Here is a 20,224-nt window from a genome sequence, read left to right as displayed (position 1 = left end):
CGTCCCAAAGACTTGTACCCTTGGGCTTCGAGTGAACTTCTTGACGAGTGTTCATGCTTACTCTCTACCAGGGCCATAAGGGAGCACAAAGGGGATTCGTGTTCCTATGACCACCGGGCCTTCGCGAGGAGGCATGACGACGACATCGCTGTGCTCCCTTGCACTCTAGGGGAGCCTGTATGTGGAGATGAACGAGCCAACGAAGGGATCCCTTTCTTTTACTTTTACCAGGTGGTGTTCAAGACCATCGGAGTGCGCTTACCCTTTTCCTGGTTCGAGAAGGAACTGCTGACGGAGATCAACGTTGCTCCGGCCCAGTTATATCCCAACAGCTGGGCCTTTGTCAAAGCCTTCGACATTCTCTTCGGGTTTCTGGGTTGTGCACCCTCGGTTGACCTCTTTCTTCACTTCTTTGAGGTGAAGAAACAGAGACACAACCTCTGGGTAACTCTCAGTAATGTACCCGGGAGAGTTCTCTTCACACCCTTCCAAAGTTCGTTCACCGGGTGGAAAGGCCGGTTCTTCAAGATCTGCCGTACTGACCTTGTTCCGGACGCTCTGGATGGGTTTTCGCTGTACTGGGTGAGAGAGGAGAGAGCCCTCAAAACCAGACCCCTCAAGAAGCTGGCTCCAAGTGATCAAATAGCTTGCCAGATTCTTGCTGAGGCGGGAGGTTTTGACTCTGCCACGGTGATCAGCCTGGAGTTCAATGCTGGGACTCTTGAGAAGTACATATGTAAGAATCACTGCCTTAGAAAACTCGGCCTTCATTGCTTTCTAACTGTGCATGTCTTGCTTCATGGTGTCTCTGACACGTTAATCTCCCTTGGCGCAGGTTCGAAAATAAGCCGAGAAAGGAGGACGCGACTTACTCGAGCTCTGCGGGCTGGGAAAAGGGCTTCGCCTTCCTCCAGTGCTGATTCTGATGGTCACTGAGAAATAGCTTGTTCGTGTTTTTGCATGATCTGTAGTATTTGCGCCACTCCCATTGTATTGAACATTGCTTGTAACAACAACTTTTCAATATCATACTTGATTTTTTGCAACGCCACTTTACTTTGCATATGCTTCACGTACTGCGCGCTTTTCTTTCGTCCTGTTCTTCCAACGGTGCCCGCCTTCACTTGGGCGACGCCTTCTTAGGGGCGACGCCCCTATCTAGGTGACGCCTTCTTTCTGGGCGACGCCTTCTTTCTTGGCGACGCCATGACCTAGGCGGCGCATCACATTACTTCAAACAGAGAAAGATAAAGGCTGAAAACCAAGGCACTTCTTTTTCTCAAACTGGTTTTTCCTTTTATTAGGGTGACCTCATTAAAAAACCCCCGAGAGGGAAAAAGAGCGTCCCCTTCAACTAAATTGTTACATACTGCTTACATAAGTCAACTGAAATAAAATTTTAAGTTGGCTGCATTCCAACTGCACGGGATAGGACCTCCATCTAAAGTCTCCAGGTTGTACGAACCGTTGCCCTTAGCCTCAGTAACTCTGAAGGGTCCGGTCCACTTGGGAGACAGCTTATTTTCCAACTCGTATGGGTGAGCTTTCCTCATCACTAGGTCGCCAACCTGAAACTGTCGCGGCTTTACCTTAGAGCTATATTGCCGCTCTACTCTTCTCTTCATCGCTTCAGCTTTTATTCTAGCTTCTTCCCTGGCCTCGTCTAGCAGATCCAGGTTTACCCGCCTCTCTTCATTGGATTCCTCCGCCACAAAGTTTTGAAAACGTGGTGAGCTTTCATGTATTTCTACTGGAATCATCGCGTCCGACCCGTACACCAAACTGAAAGGCGTCTCCATAGTAGAGGATTGGGGCGTGGTGTGATATGCCCATACAATCCTTGGCACCTCTTCCGCCCACGCCCCTTTGGCTTTCTCTAACCTTCTTTTTAACCCCCTCAGCAGAACTCTATTTGCCGACTCTACTTGTCCATTGGTCTGGGGGTGTTCAACCGACGCGAACACTTGTTTGATTCCTACTTCAGCACACAGATTTCTCAACTGCTGACTGGCAAACTGGGTCCCGTTGTCAGATATCAGGCGCCTAGGTACGCCAAAGCGACACACAATGTTTCTCCATACAAAATGCTGTACCTTATGCGCAGTGATATGTGCCACGGGCTCCGCCTCTATCCACTTAGTGAAGTATTCGATGGCGACGATCAGATACTTCATCTGCCTGATTGCCAGTGGGAAAGGGCCCAGGATGTCAATTCCCCACGTATGGAAAGGCCACGGGCTGTATATGGATCGCAATTCTTCTGGCGGCGCCTTGTGCCAGTCGGCGTGCTTTTGGCATTGCCTACACCGCTGGACGTGCCGTGCGCAGTCCTCTTTCACTGTTGGCCAGAAGAAACCTGCGCGTATTACCTTGGAAGCTAAGGATCTTCCCCCTACGTGGCTCCCGCAGATGCCTTCGTGTAGCTCCGCCATTATCCTGGTGCATTCATCGCCACTGACGCATGTCAGGATAGGGTGAGTGAAACCGTGCCTGAACAGCACCCCATCCACCAAAGTATATCTAGCGGCATTTCTTTTGACTTTTTTTACCCTCTTCAGGGTCCACTGGAAGAGCCCCATCCGCCAGGTATCGCTTATAGGGCGTCATCCAGGTGTCTCCCTTGGACAAAACACATACCTGCATCTGCTCTTCCTCAGGCACGCCCGCGTACATGCTGATGCGGGGCGCCCTCTGCGTATCCTGAGTCAAAGAGCAATGACTCCTCGGTCTTCCCCTTGATGTATGAATCTGGAGGACATCCACCCTGTGGTCTTCCACGAATCTACGCGGGGCTTTGAGAGTCTCCTGGATCACTGTCCTCTGTCTACCCCCCTTGCCTGAGCTGGCCAGCTTTGCAAGCAGGTCAGCTCTGGCATTCTGCTCCCTCGGGACATGCATCAGCTCAAGAGCGTTGAACGCTCCCTTCAACAACTGGACGTATTTCAAATACGCCGCCATCTGCGGGTCCTTCGCCTGAAACTCACCCGACACCTGCCCCGTGATCAGTTGGGAATCGCTCTTCACCAGGAGGTTCTGCGCGCCCATCTCCTTGGCCAGGAGCATTCCTGCTATCAAGGCTTCATATTCTGCTTGATTGTTACTTGCTTTGAAGGCGAAGCGCAGGGCCTGCTCAATCAGTATGCCGTCGGGTCCCTCCAAGACTATTCCCGCGCCGCTCCCCTGCTGGTTGGAAGAGCCATCAACCGAGAGCAACCACTGCGAACTCACTTCCACCTCCTGCTCACCTCCGGGCGACAGTTCCGCTATAAAATCTGCGTACACCTGCCCTTTGATAGATCCTCTAGGCTCATACTGGATGTCGAATTCTGACAGTTCTACCGCCCAGCGCACCATTCTTCCCGCCACATCAGGCTTCTGCAGCACTTTCTGTATAGGGAGGTTGGTCATCACCACCACCGTAAAGCAGTGGAAGTAATGACGGAGCCTCCTGGCAGAAAATACTACTGCTAGCGCCGCTTTCTCCAGCGCTTGATACCTCGTCTCAGCCCCCTGTAATGCCTTGCTTACAAAATAGATGGGCTTCTGACTCTGGTCCTGCTCCTGGACCAACACAGAACTAATGGCCCGCTCCGTTACGGTAAAATATAACCGGAGGGGCACGCCCGTTACCGGCTTGCAGAGGACCGGTGGCGTCGCCAGGTACTCCTTCAGCTTAATGAAAGCCGCTTCGCATTCATCAGTCCATGCAAAGCGACTGTTTCTCTTGAGGCACTGGAAATATGGGTGCCCCTTCTCTCCTCCGGCGGAAACAAACCTCGAGAGCGCCGCCATACGCCCTGTCAGCTGTTGCACCTCCTTTACCGACGTCGGACTCCGCATGGCGATAATCGCCGCGCATTTGTCGGGGTTCGCCTCTATCGCCCTCTCTGTGAGCATAAAACCCAAGAACTTACCGGCCTCGACCCCGAAAACACACTTCTCAGGGTTTAACTTGAGGCGGTACTTGGATATTGTGACGAACAACTCCTCCAGGTCCGCCATGTGTTGCGCCCTATTCTGCGACGCCACCACCATGTCGTCTACATAGGCGTACACATTCCTCCCGAGCATTGGCGCCAGGACCTTGTCCATTAACCTTTGGTACGTGGCGCCCGCATTCTTCAGCCCAAAAGGCATCACCTTATAGCAGTAGCTGCAGGTCTCTGTCATGAATGCGATCTTGCTCTCGTCTCTTGGGTGCATCTTGACTTGGTTGTACCCTGAAAAGGCGTCCAGGAAACTCAGCACCTTGCTGCTGGACGCACTGTCCACCAAGGCGTCGATGCTGGGCAGCGGATACGAGTCCTTTGGGCATGCTTTGTTCAGGTCCGTGAAGTCAACGCACATCCTCCACTTTCCGTTCGCCTTTTTCACCAAGACGACATTGGCGAGCCACTCAGGGTATTGGATCTCCCTGATGTGTCCAGCACTCAACAGCTTCTGCGTTTCGTCTTTCACCACCTGCTGTCGTTCCTCGTTGAACTTTCTCCTTCTCTGACACACGGGGCGGACCGTGGCGTCCATACTGAGGTGGTGACACAGGAAATCACGATCAATGCCTGGCATATCCGAGGCGGACCATGCGAAGGCATCCAGGTGGCGTGAAATCACTTCTGCCACCCCTTCCTGTTCTTCTGGGCTCAGGGAACTTCCTAACTTGAAAGCCTTGCCGCCAATCTCCCTTTCTACGGCGTTAGCCGCGGGTTGTTCCCTGCTATCATCTTCGACAGGCGCCGCCTCTTCTACAGGCGCCGCGTCGTCAGGGCTTTCCTCCATTGGTGCGTCAGCTTCGGGCGTCGCCTCCGCTGGTAGGGCCTCGTCAGGCATCGACCCAGCGGGCGCCGCCTCAAGCATCGTCGTGTCTGCGCTGGACGGACGTTCATACACCATGAACACGCCTCTCTTCGTTTTTAGGCTGTTCTCATAGCATTTCCTTGCCTCTTCCTGGTCTGACCTGATGACTATCACCTGGCCACTGAGGTCCGGCAGCTTCATCTTCATGTGACGGGTGGAGGACACCGCGTTCAGACGGTTTAATGCCGGTCTGCCCAACAAAATATTGTAGGCAGAGTTGGCGTTCACGACAAGGTACCGGATGCTTTCGGTACGGGAGGCCTCTCCGTCTGCGAACGTAGTCCTCAATTTCAGGTAACCCCGGACTTCCACCTGGTTATCCCCGAACCCATACAGGCATCCCGTATAGGGACTCAACAGACCGGGGGACAACCGTAACTTATTAAAGGTCGACAGAAACATGACGTCTGCCGAACTTCCTTGGTCAACAAGCACTCTGTGGACCTTCCTTCCGGCTGTGACGACTGAGATGACAACGGGGTCGTTGTCGTGGGGTACCACATCTCGGAGGTCTCTTCTTGTGAACACGATATCCGACTCCCATGGCTCCCCTGAGAGCCTCTCTTCGACTGAATTTACCCCCCTCGCGTATTTCTTCCGCTGGGAGGCGGTGGGCCCTCCACCGGAGAAACCTCCAGCAATGGTGTGGATCTCGCCAAGCACAGGCGTCTCGTGTGCTGGCTCTTCCGCCGGCGGCGGCAAGGTGGCGGTCGTGGCGGGCTCCGCGACATAGTCCTTCAAGAATCCGGTTCTCACCAGCTCATCCAGCTGGTAGCCCAACGACAGGCAGTTGTCAATGTGGTGCCCGAAAGCCTCGTGGAATTCACACCAAGAGTCTTTACGAGGCCCCAACACCTTGTCGGTCTTCGCCGGTCGCCTCAGCCTCTCAGCTATGTTAGGCACGGTGATCAAATCCTTCAACTCAACCACGAAGTTGTACCTCGCCGGTCTCGCTCTTTCTCTGGCCGGGCGATCGCCTCCTGCCGGACCCCTGGGCTGGGGCTTTCTGGCCTCGTAGGGGCGTCTCGCCTCTGGCTTCTTTCTTCCCGTCGTGGTCTCATTGACCCTGACGGGTTGAGCTCGTGTCGGTCCCCTTGGGCGTGAGGGCACGACGCTGGTGCGCTTCACACACACCTCTCCTTCGGAAGCAATATGTTCTACCGCCCTACGCCGAAGTTCAGCGCAAGTCCTAGGGCGGTTGCGGATGATGGATTCTCCAAAAGGACCGGGGCATACGCCTTTCACAAACGCGTACACGATCATAGGCTCCTCTGTCGTACCAACCTTCACGACCTGGGCCCCGAAGCGATTTATATACTCCTTCAGGGTCTCCCCTTGATACTGCTTCACATCGAACAGGTCGTAAGAGACTGGCGGCGGGGCCTTGTTTGCTAAGTATTGTTCCCTGAACAATCGCGACAATTGGCGGAAAGATGTGATATGACCCTCTAGGAGGCTAATGAACCAGTCCATAGCCATCCCGGTCAGGGTGCTCATGAAGAGCTTGCACTTGGCAGCATCAGAACCGCCTATCAGGACCATCTGTGTGTGGAATGCAGCAAGGTGTGTCTTTGGGTCCTCCATCCCGGTGAAGATCACCTTGGGTCCCGCGAACGTGTTCGGGATCGCTGCGTCTAGGATCTCCTGCGAGAAAGGAGTGGAAAACTCCCTTGGTGGGGAGTGGTTCTCCATCTCGTCTTGTCCAGGCCGCCTCCGATCATTTCTCAGGCCCTGGCGCAACTCCTCATTCACACGGTGGAGCTCTTCGTTCCGCTCATGCGAGGCGTCAAGGTCTGCCTGCATGCGTTCCTGTTCCATTTTCGAATCCGCCATGTCCTGCTGCAGCCCCCTCATTATCTCCAGGACCTGTTGCATGGATAGGTCTGCTGGGGCTGCGCGTGCTGCGCTTCGTCTGGTGGGGGCCATTGTCACTCCAACCTCCTCCGACGTTATTGCGACTTCGTAGATTTTCTCGAACTTGTGATGGGACTGATGTTTTATATCGGCCCCACGGTGGGCGCCAAATGTTCCGTCCGGTTGACCAGGACGTCTTCGTGCGCGACCTCAACCGTCAGCTAGGGTCTCCTTCCCACTGGTTACCTGTGAAATCCTGCAAAAAAGAGGACAAAGAGGCGCCCTAGCGGCCGTTTGCACTCCGACGCTCAAGTCAGCCAGCAAGAAACACCAAAACTGTTCACCTCCGTGTCTGAGTGCCGCGTATGGCACTCTGAAGGTGGTAAAAAATAACTGTGTATTGTCTCCTTCAGGCAAAAATATTCCCCAGTCACTTGTACGTAACCTTGAAGCACGAGCAAGCAACTAGAGAGTTCTCCGGTAAATTTGCCAAAAGTTCCAACCCCGTTTCCAACATTCCCTGCGCTATTTAAACCTCCCAAGCATTTAAAGCGCCTTAAAGCGCTTTTAATCACAAACGTAACGCACTCATTAAAGCGTTTAATTAGAAAACGTAGCGCATTTAAGACGTTGAAACGCTTGGGAGCCATCATAGTACCTGAACGCTCGAAACGGAAACTGTATTGAAAGACTTTAATTACCTGGCACCTGACTAGAGGGTGTTTCTATTCTGACATGGCTGTCGTACACGTGGAGGGCCTCACGATGCCATGACCCCATCTGGGGGCGCTTCTGCCCACCTGGGGACGTTTTCTACGTGTGAGTCCTCCTGCTGGAGAGTGCTACTGCGCTAGGGGTGACTTTTTGGGTGCCAACTCATGCCCCCCAATCATCTAGTCACTTACTCTGAGAGCGTATCTGCCTTCCTCTTGTACCCTGCACCCGATTGCCCTGGGCGTGACCTTCCTCTTGGGTCGTATCTGTCCCGAAGGCGTCTCTGGGGCGGCAGGGGTACTTCACGAGTCAGGGTGCCCTACCCTGATGCTATCACTATGGCCTTGAAGCCACCTCTTCCTTCTCTTTATCGCGTTCCCGGGCTATCGGGTCCCTGGGGCCTTCCCACAGTGTCGCTCCCTCCATGGTCTTTCCTACCCATGGGTATCGGGGAACCACACTGTGATTGCCTTGCTTCATGCCCTGTTTGCTCTGGCGACGCCCTGGTTGGGCGACGCCTTCACCTGGGCGACGCCTTGCCTTGGCGACGCCTTGCCTTGGCGACGCTTCCTCTTGGCGACGCTGGCACTTGGCGTCCCTCCACCTAGGTGACGCCTTGCGTTGACTTTGACTCTTCAGCCGTTGACTTTGACCTTGACTTAGTCAACGCCCGAATACGGGACGGTACATTAGTGTTAAACTCAGTAGGTTTCTTGTTATCATACTCGTTGAATGAGTCACTTTTGTTGTTTCTCTTCTTTAGGAACTTGCTGAATTTCTTAAACAACAACCTAAATGTTTCCTCTTCACTCTCACCACTTGAGTATTGACAATTTTTTTTCCCAACAGCTTGACTTGATCCAGATTCTTCTTTTGTCATAAGACAAACCTTCTTTCTGGATTCTGAAGAGAAAGATTCAGCAGAAGATTCTTCTTTGTCCATCAAGGCACTCCTTGGATTCTTGTGATACTCGTCAAGGGTATTCCACATTTCTTTGGCAGAACTACATTTTGAAACCTTGAGCAATTCATTAGAATCAAGTGTAGATACAATGATGTTCATAGCTACACAATCAAGATGTTCTCTTTCAAAAGAAACATTTTCAGATATGGGCATGAGATAGCTATTTGTAATAACATTCCAGATTTTTCTATCTATAGATTCAACAAAGAATTTCATTCTTATGCACCACAATTCATAGTTCATATTACAAAACAAAGGTGGTTTGTTTAAACAGGCACCTTCCCCAAAAGAAAACTTTTTAGCCATTTAAAAAAGATTTTTAGGATCAAACTTGAATATCTTTCAAGAACCAAGCTTTTGATGTCAATTGTTAGAATATATGGCCTTAAACGAGAGGGGTGGTGAATTGTTTAAGAGGGATTTTCGCAAACTTTGAATGTATAATGAAATTCAATGCTGAATTACAAAGAAACGAATCAAGGAAACAAATACCCAAAACTGTTTTAAGATGATATCAGAAAAACAATCGGTTGTTTTGTTGAAACAATCGGTTGTTTTTTCGAAACAATCGGTTGTTTTGTCGAAACAATCGGTTGTTTTGTCGAAACAATCGGTTGTTTTGTCGAAACAATCGGTTGTTTTTATCAACAGTTAATAAAAACAACTTAAAACATATATATGTGAGATCAGGGAAAGAGAGAATCACACAAACATATTTATACTGGTTCACTCTTACACCAAGAGCTACATCCAGTCCCCAGAAATCATTGGGTAATCCACTATGCAATCAAAACCAGATTACACACATCACACACCAAAGTAGTGACCTTGAACCCCTCAAGAAACACACTACCTTTGGCAAACAACACCAAGAATGTTGATCTTGAACACCTCAAGAACACACAACACTCCTTGACAACACCAATACAGAAATACAGTAATCAAGGAAGAAGGGAATAAAATACACTTGGGTATTACAAAGCTTAAAGTTCAGAATTACAACCCAATCCTATGTCACACACTTAAGAATGATCCAAAGCTCTTTCAAATCTTGGAAAAACTGTTTTGATAAACTCTTTCTGTTACTCAAAGATTAGGAGCGCAAAACCACCTTTATATAGACCAACCAAGTGGTCAAAAACATTTAATAAAGGAGTCAAGTTAGTTAGGATCATTTAATACATATTAAAACCACTTAACAGAATTATGTTAAGGTTTACAGGAAAACAATTGATTGTTTTTTCGAAACAATCGGTTGAATTGACTTGACAGCAAAGTTAAGCTTTTCAAAACCTTTTCAAAAACTGCTAAGGTAAAACAACCTGTTGTTTCAAACAACCTGTTGAAATTTCAACAGCATTTTAGAAAACTCATCTTTTCAAAAGTTTAAAGATTCAAATGAACTTGGATCATCTTAAGAAGTGAATTAACAAGTTCCAAACAACTAGGCAACACACACACCCAGCAGCAAGGTCTTCAAGCTTTCCTTTTGGATTTGGAGACATCAAAGCATCTTGTTCAACAACAGATACACACAATATAGGGAGTACTTTCAACTCATATTTTACACTATACTTATTATATTTTATTTATGCTCTTACTGACTTGAGCGTCGAAATATCTTCTGCCGGTGGAGCCCCTTCATTTCCTTAGAGCCCATGAAGCTTACAAGGGTACGATCAGGAGACCATTTTGCAGTCTAACCAACCTCAAATGAATGTTCTAGGTTTGAGATCATCAATACTCTTATCTGAAACATTTTTGCACCCACCGTGGGGCTAGGTTTCCTACCTCCACAATATATATATATATATATATATATATAATATTTTCTTTGTTCCACAAGGATAGTTGTTCCGCTTTCTAAATTTTGTTTTATATTTTACTATTTTCATGATGACAACTAAGAATGACACGTTGATTAAATTTCATGAGAAGGATAATCATAAATATTTGGAGCATTCAAATCACTTTGATATTTTCATGGATTTAGTTATGTTATTATAATGGATAGACCAACTTATATTTGATACATAGTTATATCGCATGAATGTTATTTTCTATTTTAAAATATTAAGAATTAGTTTAGTTAATGAAATATATTATGATAATAATTTGTAATCATCTTTGTACCGCCCTGGTAGTCGGAAGTGATGACGTGGCATCAAGCTATTGTATAGGCGTGTTGAGAGGACGCCAGATTGGCTGAAGGGAAGGAGATCGGGGGGCTCGTGTGGTCGCCAGTTATTAAGTTGGCGTGCTCCGATCTCCAGCACACCAGAACCGGCGGTCACCCAGTTGAAGATGAAGTCGCCAGATGTAAACTCAGGCGACCAAGTGATTAGAGATCGCCGGAGCAAGCACATCGCCGAAGACGCAGGTGGTGCAGATTATGAAGGCGGCCGGCGAGACCACAGGGAAGGTGTATACAAAGGCACCCTAACTCGCCAATCCCAGTAGAGATCGCACTCCAGGACAACTATGCACTGGGCAGTACCATGCATGAGTAACTTAGCCAAATGAGAGTCAGAAGCAGCGCCCAAGTCAAGGAGGCTCCAGATGATGGCACGTGTACAGCTGGATGCGAGCCACGTGTCCAGGTCTGTAACTGCCAGGAGAGAGAAAGTGGCCAGGTATTTAAGGGTTCCCCAACGAACTTTTGAGGTACGCACGTTCAGATTGTATTCTTTACGCTTGCGAGTTCTAGAGCATATTGTGAGAGAGGACATTGCACGGCTCCTTGAGAGTTCTTGAGTGTTGCTCTTGAAGTATTTGGTGGTTCAGTCACTGACTTGGGCGTTGGAGTGCGATCGGCCGCAGTGGCGCCGCTCTGTTCTTTTGCAGGTTCTTGAGGTGGATCTTGACGAAGGACGGAGGTTGAAGCGGTGCACACGTCGATCCAAGTTTGACGAGGCAAGCTCCAGCGTTTTGGTCAACAGGCAGGATCATCAGGCGCCCACCGTGGGGCCGTGTAAAACCTGTTCCCATCCGCAGCGTGAGTTCTTGGAGGTTTTTGCAGTTTCTGTGTGGTTGTGTGCTGGTGCAACCATAGTTCGCTGTTTGTCTAAGATTTGTTCGGTGATTTCGCGTTTCCACCGTTCGTCTGGATCTTTGTTCGGTGAAGTGAAGTTTTCTGCTGCTTACGCGAGATTCGTTCGGTGAGATTTGAGTTCTTTGGCTTGTGTTGGTTGTTCGTGGAAGAAGTGCTGGTTTCTGGTGGAGTTACAAGTTTCTGTGGAGGTTCTCTGTGTTCTTGAAGGTTTCTTGCAAAGTTTCACGAAGTTTTGACCGATTGATCGCTGAGTCGATCGTGGCTGAAGGAAGTGCTGTTCATTATTCTCTGTGATTTGCTGAGTTTTCATGAGAAAAATGAGAAGCAACCGTTCAAGTCCAGTTGCGCCCGTTGCTGCTGAAGGCGCCGCCGCCATGACCATGGCGCAGATGGTAAAGATTATGCGCTCGTTGCAGGCAACTGTGGAAGCCTCGCGCATAGAACAGGCGAGAATGCACGAGGACCTGGCCGCCTCTCGGGCCAGGAATGATGAGCTTAGCAAAGTGACTGAAGAGCTGCGTCAAGCTCTTCAGGAGCAGCAAGGGCGTCCTATTGCTGAAGAGGTCGCGCCGTCAACGCCGCCTCGTGTTTTTCCCATGCCTTTCGCTCAAGCGATTACTAACACGCCTATTCCTGCGAGTGTGGTACCTGTTAAGGCTGTTTTTACCGGCGTGGAGGATCCTGAGGCTCATCTCACCATGTTCCATACGCAGATGATGCTGTCAGGAGGATCAGACGCCGTGTACTGCAAGATGTTCGTGAGCACGCTCCAGGGAACGGCGCTGGAATGGTTTGTGAGCCTGCCTACAGGTCACATAACCAACTTCCAACAGTTTTCAAAGATTTTCGTCGAGCAGTACATCGTGAACAAGGCACCGCCCAGGGTGTCCTATGATTTGTTTGATATAAGGCAATATCAGGGAGAGTCCCTCAGGGACTACTTGAATCGCTTTGGGGCGCAGATGGTCAGATCGCCGGCCAAAGATGAGGAAATGCTGGTCTACGCATTTAAGAAGGGCGTGCTGCCGGGACCATTCTGCAAGGCATTGATCAGGGCTCACCCCGCCACGTTCGCTGAGGTGAGGCGACTTGCGGTGGCTCACATCGCCGACGAGAGTGAAGTCGCCGAGAAGAGAGGAAGCGTGGCTCCCGCTAGGCCACGCGCCCAGACCAGGATCCAGCCACAGAGGGTGCTGGACACAGCAGCGACCAGAAGGGATCAGAGGACTCGCCATCCTTATGATCCAAGGAAGAACAAGGGCAGGGGCCAAGGACGCTCGCAACCAGCACGCCGGGAGTACAATCGCCCACCTAAGCACAAGTTTGTCATGGGATTGGCGGACCTGATCGCCATTCCCAATATATCAGCTAGGTTGAAAGCGCCTGAGAAGGTGGGCGATAAGGTGCTGGGACCAAAGCCAGACGCCTGGTGTGAGTTTCACCAGGGCTTTGGCCACACCGTGGATTCGTGTTTGGCTTTAGGATACCCGCTCGACGATCTGGTTAAGAGCGGGTTCCTAAATGACTATTTGTTGGATAGGAGGACGGGGGGCGCGTCGAGCTCCCAGCCTGCAGGTGCTGAGGCTCAGCAGCACGAGATGCCTACACACGGGGAAATCCACACCATTGCAGGAGGTTTCTCAGGTGGTGGATGCACCGCATCACAAAGGAAGAAGTATGCCAGGTCCGTGATGATGGTGGATATGTTTGAAGACCACTCGCCGGATGTGGACATTACGTTCACCAAGCAGGATCTTCGGGACGTTGTGCCTCATGACAACGATCCCATAGTCATCTCGTTGATCACAGCAGGGAGGAAGGTCCACAGGGTTCTGGTGGACCAAGGAAGCTCGGCAGACGTGATGTTCTGACCGACTTTCACGCAGCTGGAGTTACCTCTTGACCAGCTGAGGCCCTATGGAGGGTGTCTGTACGGTTTTGCTGGTGACCAAGTAGAGGTCAGGGGGTACATAGAGTTGAGGACAACGTTTACAGACGAGGCGGGTTCGAGAACGGAGAAAATCAAATACCTTGTCGTAAACGCTCCTTCAGCATACAACATTCTGTTGGGAAGGCCCACGCTCAACAGGATAGGCGCTATACCGTCGACTCGGCACATGAAGGTGAAGTTGCCGTCTATGGAGGGGGTGGTGATCACCATAAGATCCGACCAGAGAGAAGCAAAGAAGTGCTATGAGAATAGCTTGAAAAACAAAAGGTCTGTGAGTTATGTGACAACCACCCCGCCTCCTGGCGTGAAGCCCAGATCGACGGTGATAGAAGAGACCGCCGGAAGAGACGTGGAGATGGTGGATGCTGAGCTGAAGGAGGGGAACGCTGGTCTGGAAGAAGAGGAGGCAAGGAATCGCCCTGAGGAAGCGAGAGAGCTGGGAATCGCCAGGGCGGTGATCGCTAGAGAAACCAGACCAAAACCCGTCGAGCAGTGGCTCGAGAGAGAGATCGGGGGAAAGATCTTCAAGCTGGGAAGATCCCTGGAGGTCGAGCTCCAGGACCAGATCGCCAAGGTGATAGAACGGCATCTGGATGCATTTGCATGGTCCGCTTCGGACATGCCCGGGATCGATCCCGACTTCTTGTGCCATCACTTGGCGATGGACGACTTGGTGAGGCCAGTGCGACAGAGGAGAAGGAAGTTCAATGAAGAGAGGAGGCAGGCGATTAGAGACGAAACACAAAAACTCCTTGCTGCAGGCCATATCAGGGAGGTGCAGTACCCTGATTGGCTGGCCAATGTCGTACTGGTAAAGAAGAGCAACGGGAAATGGCGTATGTGCGTTGATTTCACCGATTTGAATAAGGCTTGCCCAAAGGACTCGTATCCTTTACCAAGCATAGACGCCCTGGTGGACAGTGCTGCAGGGTGTAAGTTGCTGAGCTTTCTGGATGCCTTCTCGGGGTATAACCAGATCAAGATGCATCCCATGGATGAAGAGAAGACTGCCTTCATGACCGAGAGATCGTGCTACTGCTACAAGGTGATGCCGTTTGGGCTGAAGAATGCGGGGGCCACGTACCAGAGGTTGATGGATCGAGTACTTGCACCGATGCTGGGAAGAAATGTGCAAGCGTACGTGGATGACATGGTCGTGACCTCGCCCGAGAAGAGCAAGCACGTTGCGGACTTGGAGGAATTATTTACTACGATCGCCAAGTTCAGGTTGAAGCTGAACCCGGAGAAGTGTATCTTTGGCGTGGAGGCTGGGAAGTTCTTGGGTTTCCTCTTGACTGAGAGAGGAATAGAAGCCAACCCTGATAAATGTGCCGCCATCTTGGCGATGAGGAGCCCAGCCACGGTGAAGGAAGTACAGCAGCTTACAGGTCGGATGGCCGCCTTGTCTCGCTTCGTGTCAGCTAGCGGAGAGAAGGGCCATCCCTATTTTCAATGCTTGAGGCGGAATAGCAAGTTTGCCTGGACGAATGAGTGTGAAGAAGCCTTCGTCAAGCTGAAGGAATATCTGGCGAGCCCATCGGTTTTGTGCAAACCGCTGGTGGGAACCCCTCTCAGGTTGTATTTTGCTGTAACTGAGAGGGCGGTGAGTGCGGTGCTCGCCCAGGACCAAGATCAGGCTTAGAAGCCTATTTATTTTGTTAGTAAGGTGTTGCAGGGCCCCGAAACGAGATATCAGGCCCTGGAGAAGGCTGCACTGGCAGTGGTATTTTCGGCGAGGAGGTTGCGCCACTATTTCCATAGCTTCACAATACTGGTGATGACTGACCTGCCCATCCAGAAAGTTTTGAAGAAGCCCGACGTTGCGGGAAGGATGGTGAAGTGGGCAGTGGAGCTGTTGGAGTTTGACATTAAGTATGAGCCCCGAGGCCCGATTAAGGGGCAAATCTTCGCAGATTTCGTGGTCGAGCTCTCATCTGAGGCGACACGAGTGGAAGGGGACGACTTCCGTTGGGTACTCTCGGTGGATGGATCGTCGAACCAGCAGGGTAGCGGTGCGGGAGTCATTTTGGAAGGACCCAACGGCGTGCTGATCGAACAATCTTTGAGGTTTGCCTTCAAAGCCAGCAACAATCAAGCAGAATATGAGGCGCTGATAGCCGGGATCTTGCTGGCAAAAGAGATGGGAGCGAGGGTGTTGATGGCTAAGAGTGACTCGCTGCTAGTCACAGGGCAAGTAACAGGCGAGTTCCAGGCTAAAGATCCACAAATGGCGGCTTACTTGGAGTATGTACAGGAATTGAAGAGTTCCTTTGCCTCCTTTGAAGTGGTGCATGTGCCCAGAGAGCAGAATGCCCAAGCTGACTTGCTAGCTAAGCTCGCCAGTTCAGGCAAGGGGGGTAGGCAGAGGACGGTGATTCAAGAAACTCTGAAGACGCCGAGAGCATTTGTAGCAGATCACCTGGTTCTTCAGATAAGCAAGTCGACGGAGAGAGCGGCTAGAAGTCATAGGTCCCTGACCCAAGAGACCTTGAGGTCGCCAAGGATAAGAGCATGTCTGGGAGAGAAGGTGAACATGACGCAGGTCTGTGCTACGCACGAGCCGGACACCTGGGTAACGCAGTATAAGCGATGCCTGGCAGATGGCCTCCTCCCGCTGGATCCGACAGAGGCTAGGAAGATAAAGAAAAATTCTAGCAAGTTCACAATGATTGATGGCGATTTGTACAGGTTTGGGTTCACTCACCCACTCCTGGAATGTGTGCATGGCGAGAAATGTACGAGAATTATGGCGGAACTCCATGAAGGGATATGCGGAAGTCACGTCGGGGGTCGGGCTCTGGCCGCAAGGACTCTCCGTGCAGGTTACTATTGGCCAACGATGAGAGAAGACTGCAAGAGGTATGCGCAGTGCTGCAAGCAATGCCAACAGCACGCCGATTGGCACAAGGCGCCTCCTGAGGAGTTGAAGTCAATTTACAGCCCTTGGCCGTTCCATACATGGGGAATCGACATCCTGGGACTGTTCCCACTGGCGATTAGGCAGATGAAGTACTTGCTAGTGGCGATTGAGTATTTCACCAAGTGGATCGAAGCAGAACCAGTGGCCCAGATCACCGCACACAAGATCGAAGGTTTCGTGTGGAAGAACATCGTGTGCCGGTTTGGTGTGCCTAAGCGCCTGGTGTCGGACAATGGGACTCAGTTTGCAAGTCACCTGTTGAAGAAGCTGTGCGAAGGGGTGGGAATTCAACAAGTGTTTGCATCCGTCGAGCACCCTCAGACGAATGGCCAAGTAGAGTCAGCCAATCGGGTGTTGCTGAGAGGGTTGAAGAGAAGGCTAGAGAAAGCCAAGGGAAGCTGGGCTGAGGAGGTACCCCGTATAGTTTGGGCGTACCACACCACCGAGCAGTCAGGAACCCATGAGACCCCGTTCAGCTTGGTCTATGGGTGCGACGCAATGATTCCAGTGGAGATCCAGGAGAGCTCGCCGAGATTCCAGAACTTCGTGGAGGAAGACTCGAATGAAGAGAGAAGGTTGAACCTGGATCTACTGGATGAGGTCAGGGAAGAGGCGAGATTGAAAGCTGAGGCGGTGAAGAGAAGGATTGAACGAAGGTATAACTCGAAGGTGATGCCGAGACAGTTCAGAGAAGGCGACCTGGTGATGAGGAAAGCCCACCAGTACGAGATGGAGAATAAGCTGTCGCCTAAGTGGACGGGACCGTTCAGAATAACCGAGGCGCTCGGGAACGGCGCCTACCGCTTAGAGACATTGGAAGGAGGGGCGATTCCTCGCACCTGGAACGCCACGCACCTCAAGTTATATTACAGTTAAGAAACTTTGTAAGTAAAGACAAACACGAAGTTATATTACAATGTCTCTGATAAAACAGTTTGAAGGGGGCACTCTTTTTTCCCTAAGGAGGGTTTTTAATGAGGCCACCCAATAAAAGAAGAGTTTTCGAAGCTCAAAGTTGTTTTAGATTGCATGCTTGCTAAAAAGTTTTCAAGTCCTCATCGTCTTTCGGTGATCGGAGGCATCAGTTAAAGTTAAAGTCCTCATCGTCTTTCGGCGATCGGAGGCACCAGTTAAAAGACCTCAACGCCCTCGCGCGTCCTGAGGCAAGATAAAGACCTCCTCGCCGTCGAGCGAGTGCAGGCGAGGAAGAGTGAAAAGTCCTCAGTGCTTCTGGGGGCGAGAAGATGTAACCCCTGGGGCAATGTAGAGGCACCAGCGAAAGTCCTCAGTGTTTCTGGGGGAGAGGAGATGTAACCCCTGGGGCAATGTAGAGGCACGATTTAAAGACCTTCTCGCCTATGAGCGAGTTCAGGCGAGTTTAAAGACCTTCTCGCCTATGAGCGAGTTCAGGCGAGTTTAAAGACCTTCTCGCCTATGAGTGAGTTCAGGCAAGATAAAATCCTTCTCGTCTCGAACGAGTTCAGGTATGGTGTAAAGGGTGGAAGAAGTTTGGAGGGTGGCCAAGGTAGGTTCGAAGAGAACGCCTAGTCACCCGGTCTTTTGTTCTGAAGTTCAGGAAGGTAGAGAAGGAACCGAAAGGCGCCTCTACCCCCAGATGAAGGAACAATGACCAAGTTGTGAGGGCAGAAAGAAGCTGATATCGCCAAGAGTCTTTGGCGACCAGGAAAAGTTCATGCAGTGGCGAGAAAGTTAAGGACCCGTTTTGATGAAGCAGGTCGGGTTAGCGGTGTCTTAAGCCATTAGTTGAGTTAAAGTTCGTTGTTTGAAGAGTGATTTTACGCTAAGGTTCATTGCCTTGAGATTACAAGTTGTTAAAGCGCTATTGTCCGAAGATCGAAGTGGTTCGAGGCAGTTAAGTATATGATCACGCTTACGAAATCGCTAAGTTAATTTCCGCGCTTACGAAATCGTTAAGTTAATTTCTTGAAGCAAATTGTGCAAGAAAAGTTAAAGCAGCCAAAGAAGTTATAAGAAGGAATGCAAGGACTTTATCATTAAAGTAAGTATCAAGGTACATGTACAGGAGAAGAAAAAAGTTCATTACAATCATATGAAAGGAGAAAGCATAAAGGTAGTGGATGGGGGGGAATCAATCAGTCTTCAGCAGAAACAACCTTCCCATCCACCACCTCGTTGTCAAGGGACACCATGCTGAGATCTAGATCGGGGAACAAGCAGGCGAACTGTTCCCGGGCAGCCTCGAATCCCGCAGCAAGAATCTGGGCAGAGCTCAGCTCAAGATCTTCGACTTGTTTCCTTTGCCCCTCATTCTGCTGCTTCAGCTCTTCAGCTTGCTTCTTCAGCTCTTCAGTCTGTTTCTTCAGTTCTTCGACTGCTTCCTGAGCTTGAAGAAGGTCTTCAGTAGCCTTCTTGGATTCTGCCTGCACCTGGCCCAGTTCAGCGGCGAGCTTCCCTTTTTCTTTGTTGGCTTCGGCAAGCTCAGCCATGGCGTCGTCCCTCTCCTTCTCCACCTTGCCCAGGAAGACCTCCCGATCGGCTGACCTTTGTTCCAGTTTCTTCACCTTGGCGGCGTCAGTTTTGATTAAGGCCTCCAGGTCAGCCACTTTGACGCGATAAGGTACGATCTTGCTCTCTAGCTCGATCTTCTCTTGAGCCAAGAGCTGTACCTTATGGCGTAGATCGGTGGCCTCCTTGCGCGCCACCCGGAGCTCGGTGCTCATTGCATCTTCTACTCGGGAGTGCTCAATCTCGGCGACTGTCAGATTGCAAGATAACCTCTCCGCCTCAATCCTTATGGAGTTATTTTCAGCTCGGAGGGTGAAGAGGTCATCCTGGAGCTTCCTGGTGGAGCTCTCCACAGCTTTAGATATAATGGCGGGGAAATCCTCCGCCATCATCTCGAGTTTTGCTGAGAAGGGCTCCCACATTCTCGTGACCTCAAGAGAGAGTTTTCCTTGTGGAGGCACCGGGTGGGTTGCTTGTTGGTTTTCGCCGCCACCTTCGTGAGTTGGTTGCTCAGCAGGTGCTTCTTGGCGTGGTGGCGACGTCGGGGATTCAGTAATCAGAATTGGAGAGTGGTGAGCACCTTCATCCCCGATTGGGCCAACGTTTGCGGTGGAGGCGTTTGATGGAGGACCCCCTCCAGCTGTTACATACGGCGTGGAGGCGCTCGGGGGGTTCTCCAAGAAGTTGGCTTCGGCGGCCTCACCTTCAGGAGGCGCAGATGCCAAGGGGATCGCTTGGACTGGCGAGGCGGGAGCTGGTGGAGGAGACAATGTTGGAGGCGGGGCAGGTGTAGATGGTGGTGTTGATGTTGGAAGAGGGGGTGGAGCGGGTGGTGAAGAAGGTGCCGCCCTCTTCCTCTTCGTGACGAGGCCATCTTCAGTTGCCTCGTCGTCTTCCTCTTCCTCCTCGTGGACTACTTGGGGAGCTTTCCTCTTTGGTTTCCTGAGGATAAGCTTTTTACGTTGGTTGGCGGGTTGGACATCGGGAGGAGTTGGGCCTGTGGGTGGCGATCTGCCCTGAGCAGCGGCGATCTCCACCACAGAGTTTGGCACGGTTTGGGAACCCGATGCCAACCCGTGGGTTCGGGCGAGCGCCCTCAGTTCAGCGAGCTTGCCCCGGCCCAACATATGATCTGCACAAAGCAAAAATGCTTGGGTTAACTCAGAGAGAAAAATAAATGCCCAAGGCAGTATGCAACAAAGCAGATATATGGTGCAGAAAATAAAACCAAAGTCTTGCGCACAACGCACAAGACGCCCAGAAACAGTTAACAGAGGTAATGTTAGAATAAAGACTTAGACGTTCTAACCTATGCGAATTTCGAGCTGGTCCTCGAAGAACTCGAAGCAGATGAGTGTGGTGGTGAGGAAGGTGATGTTGGCATCTGCCACACTCTTCCAGAAGAAGCAGAGGTCCCTGTCCAAGGCA

This window comes from Phaseolus vulgaris, chromosome 9 (genome assembly GCF_051622355.1).
Source record: "Phaseolus vulgaris cultivar YP4 chromosome 9, ASM5162235v1, whole genome shotgun sequence".
NCBI classification, from domain to species: Eukaryota; Viridiplantae; Streptophyta; class Magnoliopsida; order Fabales; family Fabaceae; genus Phaseolus; species Phaseolus vulgaris.
This window is presented reverse-complemented; position numbering follows the sequence as displayed.